Raw genomic sequence first — 20,641 nt, forward strand, 5'->3', positions numbered from 1 at the left:
GACATGCTGTCAACCTCTAGATCCCTCACATGCCTGCACTTTTCGGCTTGCTGCTGCTGCAATCCACGCGTTTTAGATCTGCATAACTCCACCTCTTTTAGCACAGTACCCTCAACCCCCGGCTGTTCCCACCCGCCTCAACACCGTTGGAAGGGAGGAGAACCAATTAAGGCGGGGGGGGGGGATGGAACGAGCAGCTGTCTACCCTTAGCAGGAGGGTTGCTGATTAATTACCTCTCCTGCTGCTGCTGCTGCTGGCTGTCCAGCAGCAGACTGAAGGTGGCTGCTGCTGTGCGCAGGTATATAAAGGCTCAGAGCCTATTATGACACGCGCAGCCAGCGTTCCATTGCCACATTCCGTCTACTGTAGGCGGGATACCTGGATGGCTGAATGTCACTGAGAAGCTCACAGAGACCGCCATAAGCAACAGTTTAAAAGAATGCCACAGACTAATCAACCAAACTTTTTGGGTTGGTTTCTCTTTTATAGTCTGCAGGCATTAAATGAAAGAAGTCAGTGTTCCAGCAGAGGGAGACAACGTTTCAGAAAAGGCATTGTAGCAAACCAAAAAAGAAATTTTAAGCGCAGCAGAGTAACCAGCTCACATACCTGTTAGCTCAGGTGAGTTTAAAAGGCTGCTGTTGATAACAAGGGTATTTGCTAAATAGATGGTGTGTGTGCAACAATATACTGAAAGGTCAATTATATTGTGCAGCTTATCTCACCACCTGTAGTTATTTAGGTGAAAGCTCCAAAATGCTTGCCTAATATGTCTGTTTATCCAAAAGGAAGTATAGAGGGAGAGCTAGATAGATAGCATTGCATTACATTACATTACATGGCAATGCAATGCACAGTTGCTGAAGTTGAACCAAAATGAGCTTGTCATCTGGCTTCTGCAACTTTTAACATGAAAAATCCAATGAGGAGAAGAAAAGCAAAGCCAAAGAGTCCATCCCAAAATCCGACAAACAAGCAAAATGAACAAAAAGCATTGAATTCAATTCTTTCTGATTTTAGAAACTGCATTAAAGAAGGGGTGCACCAGTCCTGGAGATACTGCAATACCAGGTCAATGCGTGGAGTGGACAGAGCAAGCTCTTTTTCCATCTCCCTGTTCTAAAAATCCATTTAATATATGGTCCCCAGATAGGGGACGTATCAGATATTAAACTGATAAGAACAGATACTACACTTGATCTTAGCCAAAAGGCCGAGAAGCGATAACCAGAATTGGATTCCGACTACGGTGCCACCCAAGGATTCTGAAAAGTCCATTTGTGGAGATGGCCACCTGGACTCCCGTTAAGAAGACATGCTGTCAACCTCTAGATCCCTCACATGCCTGCACTTTTCGGCTTGCTGCTGCTGCAATCCACGCGTTTTAGATCTGCATAACTCCACCTCTTTTAGCACAGTACCCTCAACCCCCGGCTGTTCCCACCCGCCTCAACACCGTTGGAAGGGAGGAGAACCAATTAAGGCGGGGGGGGGGTGGAATGAGCAGCTGTCTACCCTTAGCAGGAGGGTTGCTGATTAATTACCTCTCCTGCTGCTGCTGCTGCTGGCTGTCCAGCAGCAGACTGAAGGTGGCTGCTGCTGTGCGCAGGTATATAAAGGCTCAGAGCCTATTATGACACGCGCAGCCAGCGTTCCATTGCCACATTCCGTCTACTGCAGGCGGGATACCTGGATGGCTGAATGTCACTGAGAAGCTCACAGAGACCGCCATAAGCAACAGTTTAAAAGAATGCCACAGACTAATCAACCAAACTTTTTGGGTTGGTTTCTCTTTTATAGTCTGCAGGCATTAAATGAAAGAAGTCAGTGTTCCAGCAGAGGGAGACAACGTTTCAGAAAAGGCATTGTAGCAAACCAAAAAAGAAATTTTAAGCGCAGCAGAGTAACCAGCTCACATACCTGTTAGCTCAGGTGAGTTTAAAAGGCTGCTGTTGATAACAAGGGCATTTGCTAAATAGATGGTGTGTGTGCAACAATATACTGAAAGGTCAATTATATTGTGCAGCTTATCTCACCACCTGTAGTTATTTAGGTGAAAGCTCCAAAATGCTTGCCTAATATGTCTGTTTATCCAAAAGGAAGTATAGAGGGAGAGCTAGATAGATAGCATTGCATTACATTACATTACATGGCAATGCAATGCACGGTTGCTGAAGTTGAACCAAAATGAGCTTGTCATCTGGCTTCTGCAACTTTTAACATGAAAAATCCAATGAGGAGAAGAAAAGCAAAGCCAAAGAGTCCATCCCAAAATCCGACAAACAAGCAAAATGAACAAAAAGCATTGAATTCAATTCTTTCTGATTTTAGAAACTGCATTAAAGAAGGGGTGCACCGGTCCTGGAGATACTGCAATACCAGGTCAATGCGTGGAGTGGACAGAGCAAGCTCTTTTTCCATCTCCCTGTTCTAAAAATCCATTTAATATATGGTCCCCAGATAGGGGACGTATCAGATATTAAACTGATAAGAACAGATTTTTTATTTTTTTTTTTAATTTGGCTATCCCCTGCAGAGGGATAAAACCGTTTATTAAAACTTTAACAAATTACAAGCATAATTAGACAAATACCAAACGTTAAAAGACAAATGAAATTTACAAAACAAAAAAATACAAAGATTTTAAATAATTAGGTTCCATTGGTCAACAAGCCATTTTTTGGAAATATGTACATTCTTCTTTTTGTCAATTAAATAATAAGTATACATTTCACATAAACATAAACTTAAAACATCATTCACTGATAAAACATCTTGTTTAAAAATAGCAATGTTGCGCGCTTTCCAGAGAGATGACTTGGCGCAGTTCACTGTCTTCCAAGCCATTGTGTACTGGTCCATTGTGGGGCATTCCATAAGTCCGTATAGCACAGTTTTATATGTAAAGTCCTTGAGGTCTGCCACCCTTTCCAGTAGGGGGAGCAGTCTTCTCCAGAAATCCTTTGCAAAATTACATGTCCATAATAGATGTTCCACCGTTTCCTCTTCTTGGCATCCGGCTCTTGGGCAGATGGCAGACCTCACAAATCCTCTTCTGTATTGGAATGCCCGGCAAGGAAGACAGCGGTGCATGCAACTCCAAGCCAGATCTCTCTGTTCATTAAAAAGATAAAAAACGTTAATCATTTTCCAGATAGACATAGATTTGTCATCATCATATCTGTCAACATTACATATTTCCTCACTTTTACGTATTTCTTTAATTAGTTTCTTACTATTTCTTAATTCCTCTATTTTCTTAGTCCCTAAATTAAAATCGGACACTATTTTCCTTAAAATCTCATAATGCGTCGACAAATTAAAAGCATGGGGCACAGATATATTAACTTCATACCATCCAAACTTTCTCATAAAAAATCCTGTATTAAAACGCATAAAAAAGGAGCAATAGTGATTCTTAAAAAGGGCATTAAAACAGTAAACGAACAGATGGATTAAAAGAAACCTATTAAAATCTGGAAAATCTTTACCACCTTTTACTTTTGATTTCATCACGATTTCTCTTTTCAGCTTTTCCATTTTTGAGTTCCAAAAGAAGGTAAAACAGGTTTTGGTTATCTTTTTTAAAACATTAACAGGCGGGGGGAAAACCATGCTAAGATACAATAAAAGAGGTAAAATCACCATCTTTAAAACCAATACTTTACCCTCCATTGTAAGTCTCCTCATGTTCCACATACATATTTTCGTATTTACTTTCTGTGTAACTGTTTCCCAACTATTATAACCATCATTATTTTCAGTGAATGATATACCTAAAATGGAAATGGATTGGGAGACATTAATTGGTACATCACGTAAAATCATCCCCCCAACACTTAAAATGTTACACTTATTAAAATTGATTTTAAAACCAGAAGCTAGACAAAAGGATTGCACTTGATGGAGAGTGGCCGTAAGTGATGGTGCATCTGTACACAAGACCGCCACGTCATCCATGTAGCCTACAACCTTGGCCTCCAAACCACCGCTTCCAGGCAGAGGGACACCGCATATCTGTTTATTTTGGCGTATTGCACATAACATTGGTTCCAGTGCACAGATAAACAGTAGGGGGGACAGAGGGCATCCCTGTTTCACCCCTGACCGTAAAAATACCTCTTGTGTCTTAAAACCATTCACTAAAATCTTACTTGTACAATCCTTGTAAAATGCTTTAAGCGATAGTAAAAACCCTTCTGGTATGCCCATTTTCTCTAAAACTTTAAAAAGATAAAAGTGTGAGACACGGTCAAATGCTTTTTCAAAATCAATAGATAAAATCGCCATTTTCCCCTTTCTGTCTTTCACATCCTCAATACAGTCTTTCACTAAATTCAGATTGTCCCATATACTGCGCCCCGGCACCCCACACACTTGATTAGAATGAATAACTTTGCTGATGACTTCTTTTAGACGATTTGCACAAATTTTAGCCATTATTTTATAGTCACAATTTAAAAGTGTTATTGGTCTCCAGTTTTCTAATTTTGATTTATCACCTTTTTTGTATAGGAGGGAGACTTCACCTTTCTTCCAGGAATTTAATAAAACCTTATTATTAAAAACCTCAGTAAACAAATAAAACAAATCATCTTTTAAAATATCATAAAAACATACATAAAATTCTATTGGGATGCCATCAGGACCAGGGACCTTTCCAGTTTTAAAACTTTTAATAGTTTTTAATACTTCTTGTTCCGTTAAAACTTGGGATAAAAACTCTTGGGATGCGGGATCTAAAACAGCTGTTAGTCCTTGCAGCGAATCATCCATTAATTTATTATCTATATTTTTTCCATTAAAAAGATTAGAAAAAAAAACCTCAACTTTACCCAGCATATTTTTTATATTATTCTCACCATCTATATGGTCAATTATCACTTTTTCTTTTTTATTTTTCCTAAAAAAATATCTGGAACACTTTTCATTTTCTTCTATATGTTGTACTCTAGAACGAAAAATTATCTCTTTTCCTTTTTGTTCTAGCCATTTTGAAATCTCTTCTTTTAAGTTTGAAATATCAAGTTGTACATCTATCCCATTGTCTCTGAGCTTAAATAATGTTTGTAGGCGGGTATTTAAAATTCTATATTCTTCATATTTTTCTTTGGCTCTACATATACTCTTTTTAATAAAAAAGTCTTTTATTTTTACTTTCATTCTATCCCACCATACACTCATAGTCTCATTTGTTTTTTTCCCTTTTCTACATTTCCTATAAAACTCAATAAAATCTGATAAAATCTGCGGGTCGGTTAAAAGGGATACGTTCATTTTCCAGCTTTTCTTACCACATTTTTTGTTGTCATTTACTTTTATGGTAAAGGATAAAAGTTTATGGTCTGAAAATATATTAGTTAAAACTTCACATTTGGCAGGTATTGTTTTATCTGAACCAAAAATAAAATCAATCCTAGAGCTACAATTAGCATTGCTCCAAGTGAAACCGGCGTCCTCTGGGCTGTCACTATGACACTCTTTATATATGTCTATCAATTTAGCATCTTTGACTATATCATGTAGCATACCTGAGGTTTTATCGTAGTTCCTGCTTACAGAGCTGGAGCGCCGGTTTTCACCTTTTAAAACACAATTAAAATCCCCTGCTAAGATAAAAGGTTCAGAGTTATTAATAAATAATGGTAAAAGATCAAGCATTTCGGCTCTTTCATTTTTCTCTGGGGATCCATAAAAATTTAAAAACTGCCATCTAATACCATCAATAAAAGCTTTCACTAATAAAATACGACCTGGTAAAATTTCCTGAATAAAATCAATTAAAACGTTCCCTTTAAAAAGTATGGCTACACCCGCTGATCCTGCAGCATTCGATCCGGACCAGACAGATGGCCCACACTTCCACTCATCTTTATATTTTTGATATGACATTTCATGTGGGATATTACATTCTTGCAGAAAAAATACAGATGCAGTAAAACACGTAAAAAAATTAAAAAGAGCAGTTCTTCTCGTGTTAGATTTTATGCCTCTCACGTTGAGGGAAATACCTTTGAGTTCAGCCATCATTAGAAAATGTAGAAATTTTACTTAGGTAACTAAGAGCAACGGATTTACCTGTCCGATGAACCTGATCAGACCACTGGGCTTGCGCCTCCCTCCTCATCTGATAGTATCGTCACGAGAGTCTCCGTGGAGGAGGAAAGATTACCACATTTATATAAACCCGACGCTACACTGGCATAGCTCGGAGGGCTGGCTGGCAGAACCCGCTGGGTCTCCATTGGCTGGCCATGCAGTTCCTCATCAGGTGGGTCCCCGAGGGGTTCCGCCGCCCCTGTTTGACCTGTAGAAGGTCGTCCTATAGGAGGAGGTTGCGCACAAGGCAGAGCCTCTGACTCTTCAGAGGCAGCAAGATCCCGGTCCCCACCTGTAGCAGCGGAGACCGAAACCCCTGAGGGTCCAGCGTCCACGTCCCCTTCTGGAGAAGTGTCCATCTGTTCACCTCCTGCTGCCTCCTCCGAACCACCCTTTTTCTTTTTCTTAGGACCCACCTTTATCCACTCAGCGCCCTCAGCACTAGGAGACCCAGACTGGGCATGGGCTTCTGTGTCGGCCTTTTGCCGGTCCCTTTTGACCTTACCAGTAGTGCCCTTCTGCTCCTTCTCAGCCCTCCTTTTGGACTCCCGCAGGTCCTGCAGCCAGGTTTTGGGATTTGGTATTTTACCTGTCATAGACTCTGGAGACACTTCACTATTTGGTACGCCCTTATTGTCTCCAGAGGCTCCAGGTTGTTGTTCCTCCTCCTGAGGGGTGGTCTGATCTTTTGGTCCTTGGTCGGACGTCTTGGACTTCCCCTTTTGCTCATCTTCCCGAAATCTGTGAGGGCAAGAAAAATAAAAGTGACCTGGAGTCTGGCAAAAACTGCATTTCTTTTCCTTAGGGCATTCTTTTGTCTCATGTTCTTCACTAGCACAATTTCTACATGATACATGACAGTTTTCTTTTGAATGACCATAGCGCCCACAATTTCTGCAATATACTGGCATCCCAGAAAAGAAGAAATCCCCATTTGTTTGCCCTATTTTGAAACGGGCAGGGGGGAGCCGTATACCACCTGGTGTATTTGGATCTCTTGTACACTTCACAAGGAATTTCCACTTAGATGTCCATATGTTATATTCGTTTAATATCTTCCCAATACATTTAACACTTTTAAAATAAATTGCTAGAAATGACATTACTTCTGGAGCAGAAACAAAGGGCGAAAATATTTTTACAATAACCAGTCTTACCTCATCCAGGACGTGCTCAACAATTTGTATCCCTTTCAAAACAGGACTATTTTCAACTTTTTTTAACTTTTCTAGTACATCTCTAAAAATACCTTCTCCGGTGAATGTGATGTCATAGTCACCTCTTCTGGGATAATCCTGGATGGAGAGAATTTCATTCCTTTGTACGCCAAGAAGGTTCCTGAGCACGTCCTGGACTACATACCCTAATTTCCTCATATCCGAGCCACCCGCCGTGAAGTGAACTCGGATAGAGTTTTTTAGCCTCGCATAAAGAGGCACGAGGTTAGGGTCAACCTCCATGGAAAAACGCAACAAGGTTGCAAATTGCAGCCGCTTGCAATCTGCGCTCCCAGTGTTCTTGCAGCGAAAAACACCTGGAAGCTGGGGGATCGCAACTCGTTACCCTAGGACTAAGCCCTCTCCCTAATAGCAGCAAGCAGGTTAAGTCCACCAAAGTGGACGATCCTGCCAGGCCAAGGAGAGGGGTACCCGAGTGCCCTTCAACCACAATCTCCTGCAATAAAGCACTTGATCGTAGCCAAAAGGCCGAGAAGCGATAACCAGAATTGGTTTCCGACTACGGTGCCACCCAAGGATTCTGAAAAGTCCATTTGTGGAGATGGCCACCTGGACTCCCGTTAAGAAGACATGCTGTCAACCTCTAGATCCCTCACATGCCTGCACTTTTCGGCTTGCTGCTGCTGCAATCCACGCGTTTTAGATCTGCATAACTCCACCTCTTTTAGCACAGTACCCTCAACCCCCGGCTGTTCCCACCCGCCTCAACACCGTTGGAAGGGAGGAGAACCAATTAAGGCGGGGGGGGGGGGGGTGGAACGAGCAGCTGTCTACCCTTAGCAGGAGGGTTGCTGATTAATTACCTCTCCTGCTGCTGCTGCTGCTGGCTGTCCAGCAGCAGACTGAAGGTGGCTGCTGCTGTGCGCAGGTATATAAAGGCTCAGAGCCTATTATGACACGCGCAGCCAGCGTTCCATTGCCACATTCCGTCTACTGCAGGCGGGATACCTGGATGGCTGAATGTCACTGAGAAGCTCACAGAGACCGCCATAAGCAACAGTTTAAAAGAATGCCACAGACTAATCAACCAAACTTTTTGGGTTGGTTTCTCTTTTATAGTCTGCAGGCATTAAATGAAAGAAGTCAGTGTTCCAGCAGAGGGAGACAACGTTTCAGAAAAGGCATTGTAGCAAACCAAAAAAGAAATTTTAAGCGCAGCAGAGTAACCAGCTCACATACCTGTTAGCTCAGGTGAGTTTAAAAGGCTGCTGTTGATAACAAGGGCATTTGCTAAATAGATGGTGTGTGTGCAACAATATACTGAAAGGTCAATTATATTGTGCAGCTTATCTCACCACCTGTAGTTATTTAGGTGAAAGCTCCAAAATGCTTGCCTAATATGTCTGTTTATCCAAAAGGAAGTATAGAGGGAGAGCTAGATAGATAGCATTGCATTACATTACATTACATGGCAATGCAATGCACAGTTGCTGAAGTTGAACCAAAATGAGCTTGTCATCTGGCTTCTGCAACTTTTAACATGAAAAATCCAATGAGGAGAAGAAAAGCAAAGCCAAAGAGTCCATCCCAAAATCCGACAAACAAGCAAAATGAACAAAAAGCATTGAATTCAATTCTTTCTGATTTTAGAAACTGCATTAAAGAAGGGGTGCACCGGTCCTGGAGATACTGCAATACCAGGTCAATGCGTGGAGTGGACAGAGCAAGCTCTTTTTCCATCTCCCTGTTCTAAAAATCCATTTAATATATGGTCCCCAGATAGGGGACGTATCAGATATTAAACTGATAAGAACAGATACTACACTTGATCTTAGCCAAAAGGCCGAGAAGCGATAACCAGAATTGGTTTCCGACTACGGTGCCACCCAAGGATTCTGAAAAGTCCATTTGTGGAGATGGCCACCTGGACTCCCGTTAAGAAGACATGCTGTCAACCTCTAGATCCCTCACATGCCTGCACTTTTCGGCTTGCTGCTGCTGCAATACACGCATTTTAGATCTGCATAACTCCACCTCTTTTAGCACAGTACCCTCAACCCCCGGCTGTTCCCACCCGCCTCAACACCGTTGGAAGGGAGGAGAACCAATTAAGGCGGGGGGGGGGGTGGAACGAGCAGCTGTCTACCCTTAGCAGGAGGGTTGCTGATTAATTACCTCTCCTGCTGCTGCTGCTGCTGGCTGTCCAGCAGCAGACTGAAGGTGGCTGCTGCTGTGCGCAGGTATATAAAGGCTCAGAGCCTATTATGACACGCGCAGCCAGCGTTCCATTGCCACATTCCGTCTACTGCAGGCGGGATACCTGGATGGCTGAATGTCACTGAGAAGCTCACAGAGACCGCCATAAGCAACAGTTTAAAAGAATGCCACAGACTAATCAACCAAACTTTTTGGGTTGGTTTCTCTTTTATAGTCTGCAGGCATTAAATGAAAGAAGTCAGTGTTCCAGCAGAGGGAGACAACGTTTCAGAAAAGGCATTGTAGCAAACCAAAAAAGAAATTTTAAGCGCAGCAGAGTAACCAGCTCACATACCTGTTAGCTCAGGTGAGTTTAAAAGGCTGCTGTTGATAACAAGGGCATTTGCTAAATAGATGGTGTGTGTGCAACAATATACTGAAAGGTCAATTATATTGTGCAGCTTATCTCACCACCTGTAGTTATTTAGGTGAAAGCTCCAAAATGCTTGCCTAATATGTCTGTTTATCCAAAAGGAAGTATAGAGGGAGAGCTAGATAGATAGCATTGCATTACATTACATTACATGGCAATGCAATGCACAGTTGCTGAAGTTGAACCAAAATGAGCTTGTCATCTGGCTTCTGCAACTTTTAACATGAAAAATTGAATGAGGAGAAGAAAAGCAAAGCCAAAGAGTCCATCCCAAAATCCGACAAACAAGCAAAATGAACAAAAAGCATTGAATTCAATTCTTTCTGATTTTAGAAACTGTATTAAAGAAGGGGTGCACCGGTCCTGGAGATACTGCAATACCAGGTCAATGCGTGGAGTGGACAGAGCAAGCTCTTTTTCCATCTCCCTGTTCTAAAAATCCATTTAATATATGGTCCCCAGATAGGGGACGTATCAGATATTAAACTGATAAGAACAGATACTACACTTGATCTTAGCCAAAAGGCCGAGAAGCGATAACCAGAATTGGTTTCCGACTACGGTGCCACCCAAGGATTCTGAAAAGTCCATTTGTGGAGATGGCCACCTGGACTCCCGTTAAGAAGACATGCTGTCAACCTCTAGATCCCTCACATGCCTGCACTTTTCGGCTTGCTGCTGCTGCAATCCACGCGTTTTAGATCTGCATAACTCCACCTCTTTTAGCACAGTACCCTCAACCCCCGGCTGTTCCCACCCGCCTCAACACCGTTGGAAGGGAGGAGAACCAATTAAGGCGGGGGGGGGGGGTGGAACGAGCAGCTGTCTACCCTTAGCAGGAGGGTTGCTGATTAATTACCTCTCCTGCTGCTGCTGCTGCTGGCTGTCCAGCAGCAGACTGAAGGTGGCTGCTGCTGTGCGCAGGTATATAAAGGCTCAGAGCCTATTATGACACGCGCAGCCAGCGTTCCATTGCCACATTCCGTCTACTGCAGGCGGGATACCTGGATGGCTGAATGTCACTGAGAAGCTCACAGAGACCGCCATAAGCAACAGTTTAAAAGAATGCCACAGACTAATCAACCAAACTTTTTGGGTTGGTTTCTCTTTTATAGTCTGCAGGCATTAAATGAAAGAAGTCAGTGTTCCAGCAGAGGGAGACAACGTTTCAGAAAAGGCATTGTAGCAAACCAAAAAAGAAATTTTAAGCGCAGCAGAGTAACCAGCTCACATACCTGTTAGCTCAGGTGAGTTTAAAAGGCTGCTGTTGATAACAAGGGCATTTGCTAAATAGATGGTGTGTGTGCAACAATATACTGAAAGGTCAATTATATTGTGCAGCTTATCTCACCACCTGTAGTTATTTAGGTGAAAGCTCCAAAATGCTTGCCTAATATGTCTGTTTATCCAAAAGGAAGTATAGAGGGAGAGCTAGATAGATAGCATTGCATTACATTACATTACATGGCAATGCAATGCACAGTTGCTGAAGTTGAACCAAAATGAGCTTGTCATCTGGCTTCTGCAACTTTTAACATGAAAAATCCAATGAGGAGAAGAAAAGCAAAGCCAAAGAGTCCATCCCAAAATCCGACAAACAAGCAAAATGAACAAAAAGCATTGAATTCAATTCTTTCTGATTTTAGAAACTGCATTTAAGAAGGGGTGCACCGGTCCTGGAGATACTGCAATACCAGGTCAATGCGTGGAGTGGACAGAGCAAGCTCTTTTTCCATCTCCCTGTTCTAAAAATCCATTTAATATATGGTCCCCAGATAGGGGACGTATCAGATATTAAACTGATAAGAACAGATACTACACTTGATCTTAGCCAAAAGGCCGAGAAGCGATAACCAGAATTGGTTTCCGACTACGGTGCCACCCAAGGATTCTGAAAAGTCCATTTGTGGAGATGGCCACCTGGACTCCCATTAAGAAGACATGCTGTCAACCTCTAGATCCCTCACATGCCTGCACTTTTCGGCTTGCTGCTGCTGCAATCCACGCGTTTTAGATCTGCATAACTCCACCTCTTTTAGCACAGTACCCTCAACCCCCGGCTGTTCCCACCCGCCTCAACACCGTTGGAAGGGAGGAGAACCAATTAAGGCGGGGGGGGGGGGTGGAACGAGCAGCTGTCTACCCTTAGCAGGAGGGTTGCTGATTAATTACCTCTCCTGCTGCTGCTGCTGCTGGCTGTCCAGCAGCAGACTGAAGGTGGCTGCTGCTGTGCGCAGGTATATAAAGGCTCAGAGCCTATTATGACACGCGCAGCCAGCGTTCCATTGCCACATTCCGTCTACTGCAGGCGGGATACCTGGATGGCTGAATGTCACTGAGAAGCTCACAGAGACCGCCATAAGCAACAGTTTAAAAGAATGCCACAGACTAATCAACCAAACTTTTTGGGTTGGTTTCTCTTTTATAGTCTGCAGGCATTAAATGAAAGAAGTCAGTGTTCCAGCAGAGGGAGACAACGTTTCAGAAAAGGCATTGTAGCAAACCAAAAAAGAAATTTTAAGCGCAGCAGAGTAACCAGCTCACATACCTGTTAGCTCAGGTGAGTTTAAAAGGCTGCTGTTGATAACAAGGGCATTTGCTAAATAGATGGTGTGTGTGCAACAATATACTGAAAGGTCAATTATATTGTGCAGCTTATCTCACCACCTGTAGTTATTTAGGTGAAAGCTCCAAAATGCTTGCCTAATATGTCTGTTTATCCAAAAGGAAGTATAGAGGGAGAGCTAGATAGATAGCATTGCATTACATTACATTACATGGCAATGCAATGCACAGTTGCTGAAGTTGAACCAAAATGAGCTTGTCATCTGGCTTCTGCAACTTTTAACATGAAAAATCCAATGAGGAGAAGAAAAGCAAAGCCAAAGAGTCCATCCCAAAATCCGACAAACAAGCAAAATGAACAAAAAGCATTGAATTCAATTCTTTCTGATTTTAGAAACTGCATTAAAGAAGGGGTGCACCGGTCCTGGAGATACTGCAATACCAGGTCAATGCGTGGAGTGGACAGAGCAAGCTCTTTTTCCATCTCCCTGTTCTAAAAATCCATTTAATATATGGTCCCCAGATAGGGGATGTATCAGATATTAAACTGATAAGAACAGATTTTTTGATTGAAGCTGCATCCAAGGCACTGAAGAATGTGACCGAAGTTACACCAAAACAGCGCACGAGGCGAGGATTCATGTGTACCCTTCCCGGAGGAGAGGGTCCCCAATAAACCATCCCCATCCCTCCGAGCCAGAAGGCCACAGCGAGGGTCAGGGATCTCCGATGCTCTCCCTTGCCGAAGCCGGAGAAGAGCCGTTTTCGTGCTCCCAGCTTCCATCTAGGCTGCCACCCTAGTGGAGCTGGAGCCTGTGTTGGTTTCTCAGCCCAAAGCTGACCGGACCTCCGACCGGGTTTATAAAAATTCCCCTTCCTAGCCCGGAGGCCAGGAATAGGGGGGGTTGCTCAGAAAGTATGATTGGCAAAGGTGCGGCGTGCTACGAAGCCAAGTCTTTCTGGGGTTCCCAGTCCCAGTAAGCTTGGACTCCCACCAGGGCGCCTACTCCTGGGGCACATTGCTCCAAAGCCCTCACACTTACCCAGCCTAGTGACTTCGATCCTGGAGGGCCATGTTTTCCATCAGATAACTCTATGAGCCACCTGGCGTACTAACAAGTGCACCAAACCAGTGTGTAATATGCATCAATTTACTAGGGCAGCCCAAGGACAAAACTGCCTTTTCAAAAGATACTACACTTGATCTTAGCCAAAAGGCCGAGAAGCGATAACCAGAATTGGTTTCCGACTACGGTGCCACCCAAGGATTCTGAAAAGTCCATTTGTGGAGATGGCCACCTGGACTCCCGTTAAGAAGACATGCTGTCAACCTCTAGATCCCTCACATGCCTGCACTTTTCGGCTTGCTGCTGCTGCAATCCACGCGTTTTAGATCTGCATAACTCCACCTCTTTTAGCACAGTACCCTCAACCCCCGGCTGTTCCCACCCGCCTCAACACCGTTGGAAGGGAGGAGAACCAATTAAGGAGGGGGGGGGTGGAACGAGCAGCTGTCTACCCTTAGCAGGAGGGTTGCTGATTAATTACCTCTCCTGCTGCTGCTGCTGCTGGCTGTCCAGCAGCAGACTGAAGGTGGCTGCTGCTGTGCGCAGGTATATAAAGGCTCAGAGCCTATTATGACACGCGCAGCCAGCGTTCCATTGCCACATTCCGTCTACTGCAGGCGGGATACCTGGATGGCTGAATGTCACTGAGAAGCTCACAGAGACCGCCATAAGCAACAGTTTAAAAGAATGCCACAGACTAATCAACCAAACTTTTTGGGTTGGTTTCTCTTTTATAGTCTGCAGGCATTAAATGAAAGAAGTCAGTGTTCCAGCAGAGGGAGACAACGTTTCAGAAAAGGCATTGTAGCAAACCAAAAAAGAAATTTTAAGCGCAGCAGAGTAACCAGCTCACATACCTGTTAGCTCAGGTGAGTTTAAAAGGCTGCTGTTGATAACAAGGGCATTTGCTAAATAGATGGTGTGTGTGCAACAATATACTGAAAGGTCAATTATATTGTGCAGCTTATCTCACCACCTGTAGTTATTTAGGTGAAAGCTCCAAAATGCTTGCCTAATATGTCTGTTTATCCAAAAGGAAGTATAGAGGGAGAGCTAGATAGATAGCATTGCATTACATTACATTACATGGCAATGCAATGCACAGTTGCTGAAGTTGAACCAAAATGAGCTTGTCATCTGGCTTCTGCAACTTTTAACATGAAAAATCCAAGGAGGAGAAGAAAAGCAAAGCCAAAGAGTCCATCCCAAAATCCGACAAACAGGCAAAATGAACAAAAAGCATTGAATTCAATTCTTTCTGATTTTAGAAACTGCATTAAAGAAGGGGTGCACCGGTCCTGGAGATACTGCAATACCAGGTCAATGCGTGGAGTGGACAGAGCAAGCTCTTTTTCCATCTCCCTGTTCTAAAAATCCATTTAATATATGGTCCCCAGATAGGGGTCGTATCAGATATTAAACTGATAAGAACAGATACTACACTTGATCTTAGCCAAAAGGCCGAGAAGCGATAACCAGAATTGGTTTCCGACTACGGTGCCACCCAAGGATTCTGAAAAGTCCATTTGTGGAGATGGCCACCTGGACTCCCGCTAAGAAGACATGCTGTCAACCTCTAGATCCCTCACATGCCTGCACTTTTCGGCTTGCTGCTGCTGCAATCCACGCGTTTTAGATCTGCATAACTCCACCTCTTTTAGCACAGTACCCTCAACCCCCGGCTGTTCCCACCCGCCTCAACACCGTTGGAAGGGAGGAGAACCAATTAAGGCGGGGGGGGGGTGGAACGAGCAGCTGTCTACCCTTAGCAGGAGGGTTGCTGATTAATTACCTCTCCTGCTGCTGCTGCTGCTGGCTGCCCAGCAGCAGACTGAAGGTGGCTGCTGCTGTGCGCAGGTATATAAAGGCTCAGAGCCTATTATGACACGCGCAGCCAGCGTTCCATTGCCACATTCCGTCTACTGCAGGCGGGATACCTGGATGGCTGAATGTCACTGAGAAGCTCACAGAGACCGCCATAAGCAACAGTTTAAAAGAATGCCACAGACTAATCAACCAAACTTTTTGGGTTGGTTTCTCTTTTATAGTCTGCAGGCATTAAATGAAAGAAGTCAGTGTTCCAGCAGAGGGAGACAACGTTTCAGAAAAGGCATTGTAGCAAACCAAAAAAGAAATTTTAAGCGCAGCAGAGTAACCAGCTCACATACCTGTTAGCTCAGGTGAGTTTAAAAGGCTGCTGTTGATAACAAGGGCATTTGCTAAATAGATGGTGTGTGTGCAACAATATACTGAAAGGTCAATTATATTGTGCAGCTTATCTCACCACCTGTAGTTATTTAGGTGAAAGCTCCAAAATGCTTGCCTAATATGTCTGTTTATCCAAAAGGAAGTATAGAGGGAGAGCTAGATAGATAGCATTGCATTACATTACATTACATGGCAATGCAATGCACAGTTGCTGAAGTTGAACCAAAATGAGCTTGTCATCTGGCTTCTGCAACTTTTAACATGAAAAATCCAATGAGGAGAAGAAAAGCAAAGCCAAAGAGTCCATCCCAAAATCCGACAAACAAGCAAAATGAACAAAAAGCATTGAATTCAATTCTTTCTGATTTTAGAAACTGCATTAAAGAAGGGGTGCACCGGTCCTGGAGATACTGCAATACCAGGTCAATGCGTGGAGTGGACAGAGCAAGCTCTTTTTCCATCTCCCTGTTCTAAAAATCCATTTAATATATGGTCCCCAGATAGGGGACGTATCAGATATTAAACTGATAAGAACAGATACTACACTTGATCTTAGCCAAAAGGCCGAGAAGCGATAACCAGAATTGGTTTCCGACTACGGTGCCACCCAAGGATTCTGAAAAGTCCATTTGTGGAGATGGCCACCTGGACTCCCGTTAAGAAGACATGCTGTCAACCTCTAGATCCCTCACATGCCTGCACTTTTCGGCTTGCTGCTGCTGCAATCCACGCGTTTTAGATCTGCATAACTCCACCTCTTTTAGCACAGTACCCTCAACCCCCGGCTGTTCCCACCCGCCTCAACACCGTTGGAAGGGAGGAGAACCAATTAAGGCGGGGGGGGGGGTGGAACGAGCAGCTGTCTACCCTTAGCAGGAGGGTTGCTGATTAATTACCTCTCCTGCTGCTGCTGCTGCTGGCTGTCCAGCAGCAGACTGAAGGTGGCTGCTGCTGTGCGCAGGTATATAAAGGCTCAGAGCCTATTATGACACGCGCAGCCAGCGTTCCATTGCCACATTCCGTCTACTGCAGGCGGGATACCTGGATGGCTGAATGTCACTGAGAAGCTCACTGAGACCGCCATAAGCAACAGTTTAAAAGAATGCCACAGACTAATCAACCAAACTTTTTGGGTTGGTTTCTCTTTTATAGTCTGCAGGCATTAAATGAAAGAAGTCAGTGTTCCAGCAGAGGGAGACAACGTTTCAGAAAAGGCATTGTAGCAAACCAAAAAAGAAATTTTAAGCGCAGCAGAGTAACCAGCTCACATACCTGTTAGCTCAGGTGAGTTTAAAAGGCTGCTGTTGATAACAAGGGCATTTGCTAAATAGATGGTGTGTGTGCAACAATATACTGAAAGGTCAATTATATTGTGCAGCTTATCTCACCACCTGTAGTTATTTAGGTGAAAGCTCCAAAATGCTTGTGTGACACCCCAGGGGTCTGGTTGCCACAGTAACGTAATGTTATGTCTGAGAGCAGGTGGGAGGTCCTTTGGTCAGGGATCCTGTGCATGCCACACCTCCTGCCCAGTCTTGGGAGGGGAAGAACTTCCCCTATAAAAACCTGGGGCTGAGGCAGGGTGAGTGAGTAGAAGAAGAGAAGAAGTAGAGACAGCATAGGAAGAAACAGCAGTTACAAGGAGTCAGGGGCTGGCAGCTGCAGAGTTCGCCCTGACTAAGAAGACTTTTTACCGGACCCGGAGTCCGAGGCTGTGGGGACTAATTCCTACCCAGCAGCAGAATCCGTCAGGCAGGGGATTTCAGGTCCTCTGGCCCAGAAGCCCGAAGGCACGGTCACACGCGTGGGACCAGCACCGCCATCGTGGAGCGGAAGCCATTAGAAGGCCCCGAGTCACCGGCCATACGGGTGAGCACCACACGGTACACTCAGGGACGTGGGCTACTTACATCAGCTCCTAGCAAGGTAGCCAGAAGAGTACAGTCAGTTTGGGAGGCCTACAACTACGCCTGGCCAGGGGAGATCCCATCTGCTCAAGGACTGACCAGGCCCCATCCGCTAGCAAGTACTCCGGGAGGGTCTTTTGTTGTTACCAGTAAAGACCCTGAACTACACCGTACCGTCTCTGAGTGGTTCCTGCTACCCCCATCATCCACGTCGGCTGCCCTGAGGCCATACCCCTCCCGTTGGGGGTTATACTATCACGCTGCACAATCCCACCATCGGCCTCAGCGGTCTGCCCTGCAGCAGCAGCCCCCTGGCTGCACTCAACGGGTGGCGTAGTCATCAACCATTTACCGCTAACAGACTGCCGTCCAGTTTGACTCCCTGGGCACGGACCGGGTCACCGCCACGAGACTACAACCCTCAACAGATCCGGCTCCGGGTAAGCTCTCGCAGCGCGACACAGGCCCAGGGGCGCGTCAATTTTGGCGTAGTCGGCAGGATTTCGTGCCCGCAACCACCGGGTACTGCGTGCCTGAAAAAGAGACTTTTCAAACTTACCAGTGGTGAAGATTCCCGCCATCCGGCGCCATCTTCAGCCTTCTTCCCGCCATCGGTGAAGTTTCCCGCCATCCGGCGCCATCTTCGGCCTTCTTCCCGCCATCCGTGGAGTTTTCCCGCCGTTGGACGCCATCTTGAGGACGCCGCGCGGGAAGAAGAGGGGCGTGGACTCCGAAAGCGCGCGAGAACTGAAGCCCCGCCTCACGTCCGGACGTTGCGTAAGGTCCTGGAAGGAGCCCAGCAGACGCCGACGTCACAGGAGCGCGACGGAAGGTCCTCAACCCTGACGATCCACTGCGGAGCCGCGGCCTACGGAAGAGGATCATCGCAAGGTAGGCCACGGTCCACTAGGGGGGAGGAAGATGTCGGATACGGAGGAGAGCTTCACTGCCTCAACCCCCGCCAGCGCTACCGCTGCTGCAGTTATGCCCTTCACCATGCCCTATATCCCGGGAGCAGCTTGGCTACCCCAGTACTCAGGGGAGTCACATACCCTGCATGACTTTAGAGAAAAGCTGGATAGCCTCTTCCAGGTGTACCCCCTCACAGAAGAGCAAAAAGTGAGCATCCTGGTGGCCCAACTAACCGGGGCAGCCAAAAGGGAAGTAAAATCCTGGCCACCTGGGAGGAAGACTGTCGCAGGGATACTAACCCGGCTGAAGGACACCTTTGATACCCGCACATCAGCTGAGATTAAGCTTAGATTCTACGGGTGCAAGCAGCGAGCGCATGAGAGTATAAGGGACTATGCACTAAACCTACAAGAGGCCCTGAGGGCCATAAAGCAGACCGACCCTGATGGGGTGGGAAACGAGGACAGGCTGTTGACTGAACAATTTATAGAGGGTTTATATTGCAATGCCCACCGAACCCAGTTGCGGGCAATGGCCTTACAGGATCCCCATCTGGACTTTGCACAGTTCAAGGATAGAGCTATCCGGGTGCTCCGAGAACCAGCACCGGGTGGCGTTGTGACCCACAGGCGCCCAGCTATCACTTACCACCAGGAGGCGGCGCCCTTGTCGGCAGGGCCTGTGGGAGCTGATGCGCAGGCTTTGGACAATGACCCGGCTCCAGACCTACACCATCAGGTCCAAGAGCTAGTTAAGAGCGTTGCTGCGCTAACCCGAACTGTGCAGTCTTTACAGGTTTCCACCCCAGGGAAGATCCAGCTGGCATCCGGACCGGAGGACATCCCGTGGCGTCGACCAAGGAGGACCCCACCGGCCAGAGGAAGACCCAGTGACCGATACAGTGAGGACGGACGACCCATCTGCCGCCGCTGCAATCAACCCGGACATATGGCAAGGTACTGTTCTTTAAACGGGCACAACCTGGGGTAGAGGGCCAACCCCCAGGAAAAAGATCACCAGGCCCATCGAACTGGCGCGACAGATATGTGGGAGGACGTCCAGTCTTGCCTGTGGTACTGGATGGCATTCCCATGAGTGCCCTACTGGATACCGGGTCACAGGTCACCACCATCCCGTACGTGCTCTTCAAGCAGTACTGGAATGACTCGGATATTACCCGCTACCCTGACGACGACTTGAGTATCATCGCCAGCAATGGCCAGCCCGTGCCACAGATCGGATTTAAAGAGGTGACCCTCAAAATCGGTAGAGTCGAACTGGCCGCACAGGGACTGATCATTGTAGATATTGATAAACATGAGAGTCACCCAAAAATAACTCTAGGAACTAACGTAATTGAAAATTGTCTTGCAGAGGTGATTTTCCTTTTACAGCAGGTTGCCAAGAACGCCAGCTCCGGCGAGCAGCGGGTGCTCCAGAAAGAGATCCGGGCACTGATGCAACGGCAACAAGTAGAACTCTCCGGCGGTGAGATTGGTAGCGTAAGAATGTGTGACCCTTTTCCTATTGCCATGCCCCCAAAAAGTGAAATGATGATTTGGTGCCGGGCAGCTATTGGTCTGAGAGGTAGAGATTACCAGGCAATGGTAGAACCAGTTTACTCAGACAGTAGGCCCACCATTTTGACAGCACGGGGGGTGGTCAATGTACGCCATGGGAGGGTGCCCGTTCGCATAATAAATATCGGGGAGAGGGAAGTATACCTGCCCCGGTATGCCACGTTAGCCAAATTATATATCACTAATCAAAATTCTATACAATCTGTGGAACCCTTGCCTCCATCTCACCCGGAGGAAGGTAACGGCTCTAAGAAAGACATGGAGGACTCGTGTCAGCAACTACATCTGGGTACTGACTCCACTCCCTCACATCAGAAACAAGGAGTCTATCGGGTGGTTCAAGAGTATGAGAGAGTGTTTAGTAAACACCCGTTAGACTTCGGGCGAGTCAAGGGGGTAGAACACCGCATCCCCACGGGAGATCATCCTCCCATAAAAGAGAGGTATCGACCCGTACCCCCTGCACATTACCAACACGCCAAGGGGATGCTTAGA

At 45.7% G+C, this 20,641-nt stretch overlaps 8 non-coding genes and 1 pseudogene across 8 annotated transcripts; all 9 read right to left on the reverse strand.

Annotated features, from left to right (window-relative positions):
- Positions 1 to 1,035: 1,035 nt before the first annotated feature.
- LOC141184256 (U2 spliceosomal RNA) lies at positions 1,036 to 1,226 on the reverse strand. Its single transcript, XR_012259029.1, has one exon. It is a non-coding gene; the product is annotated as a U2 spliceosomal RNA (small nuclear RNA).
- Positions 1,227 to 2,346: 1,120 nt separating this feature from the next.
- LOC141185798 (U2 spliceosomal RNA) lies at positions 2,347 to 2,543 on the reverse strand. Its single transcript, XR_012260412.1, has one exon. It is a non-coding gene; the product is annotated as a U2 spliceosomal RNA (small nuclear RNA).
- A 6,399-nt stretch (positions 2,544 to 8,942) lies between these two features.
- Positions 8,943 to 9,133, reverse strand: LOC141190074 (U2 spliceosomal RNA). The gene has a single exon (XR_012264110.1). It is a non-coding gene; the product is annotated as a U2 spliceosomal RNA (small nuclear RNA).
- Positions 9,134 to 10,254: 1,121 nt separating this feature from the next.
- Positions 10,255 to 10,445, reverse strand: LOC141190075 (U2 spliceosomal RNA). The gene has a single exon (XR_012264111.1). It is a non-coding gene; the product is annotated as a U2 spliceosomal RNA (small nuclear RNA).
- A 1,122-nt stretch (positions 10,446 to 11,567) lies between these two features.
- On the reverse strand, positions 11,568 to 11,758 carry LOC141190077 (U2 spliceosomal RNA). Its single transcript, XR_012264113.1, has one exon. It is a non-coding gene; the product is annotated as a U2 spliceosomal RNA (small nuclear RNA).
- Positions 11,759 to 12,880: 1,122 nt separating this feature from the next.
- Positions 12,881 to 13,062, reverse strand: LOC141185678 (U2 spliceosomal RNA). Its single transcript, XR_012260314.1, has one exon. It is a non-coding gene; the product is annotated as a U2 spliceosomal RNA (small nuclear RNA).
- A 524-nt stretch (positions 13,063 to 13,586) lies between these two features.
- LOC141186137 (U2 spliceosomal RNA) lies at positions 13,587 to 13,702 on the reverse strand (annotated as a pseudogene).
- A 1,119-nt stretch (positions 13,703 to 14,821) lies between these two features.
- LOC141185019 (U2 spliceosomal RNA) lies at positions 14,822 to 15,012 on the reverse strand. Its single transcript, XR_012259720.1, has one exon. It is a non-coding gene; the product is annotated as a U2 spliceosomal RNA (small nuclear RNA).
- A 1,120-nt stretch (positions 15,013 to 16,132) lies between these two features.
- LOC141190078 (U2 spliceosomal RNA) lies at positions 16,133 to 16,323 on the reverse strand. Its single transcript, XR_012264114.1, has one exon. It is a non-coding gene; the product is annotated as a U2 spliceosomal RNA (small nuclear RNA).
- Positions 16,324 to 20,641: the final 4,318 nt, after the last annotated feature.

The sequence above is a fragment of the Phyllobates terribilis genome, unplaced genomic scaffold (assembly GCF_046119375.1).
Source record: "Phyllobates terribilis strain yellow unplaced genomic scaffold, ASM4611937v1 Scaffold_40__1_contigs__length_11209783, whole genome shotgun sequence".
Classification (NCBI taxonomy): Eukaryota; Metazoa; Chordata; class Amphibia; order Anura; family Dendrobatidae; genus Phyllobates; species Phyllobates terribilis.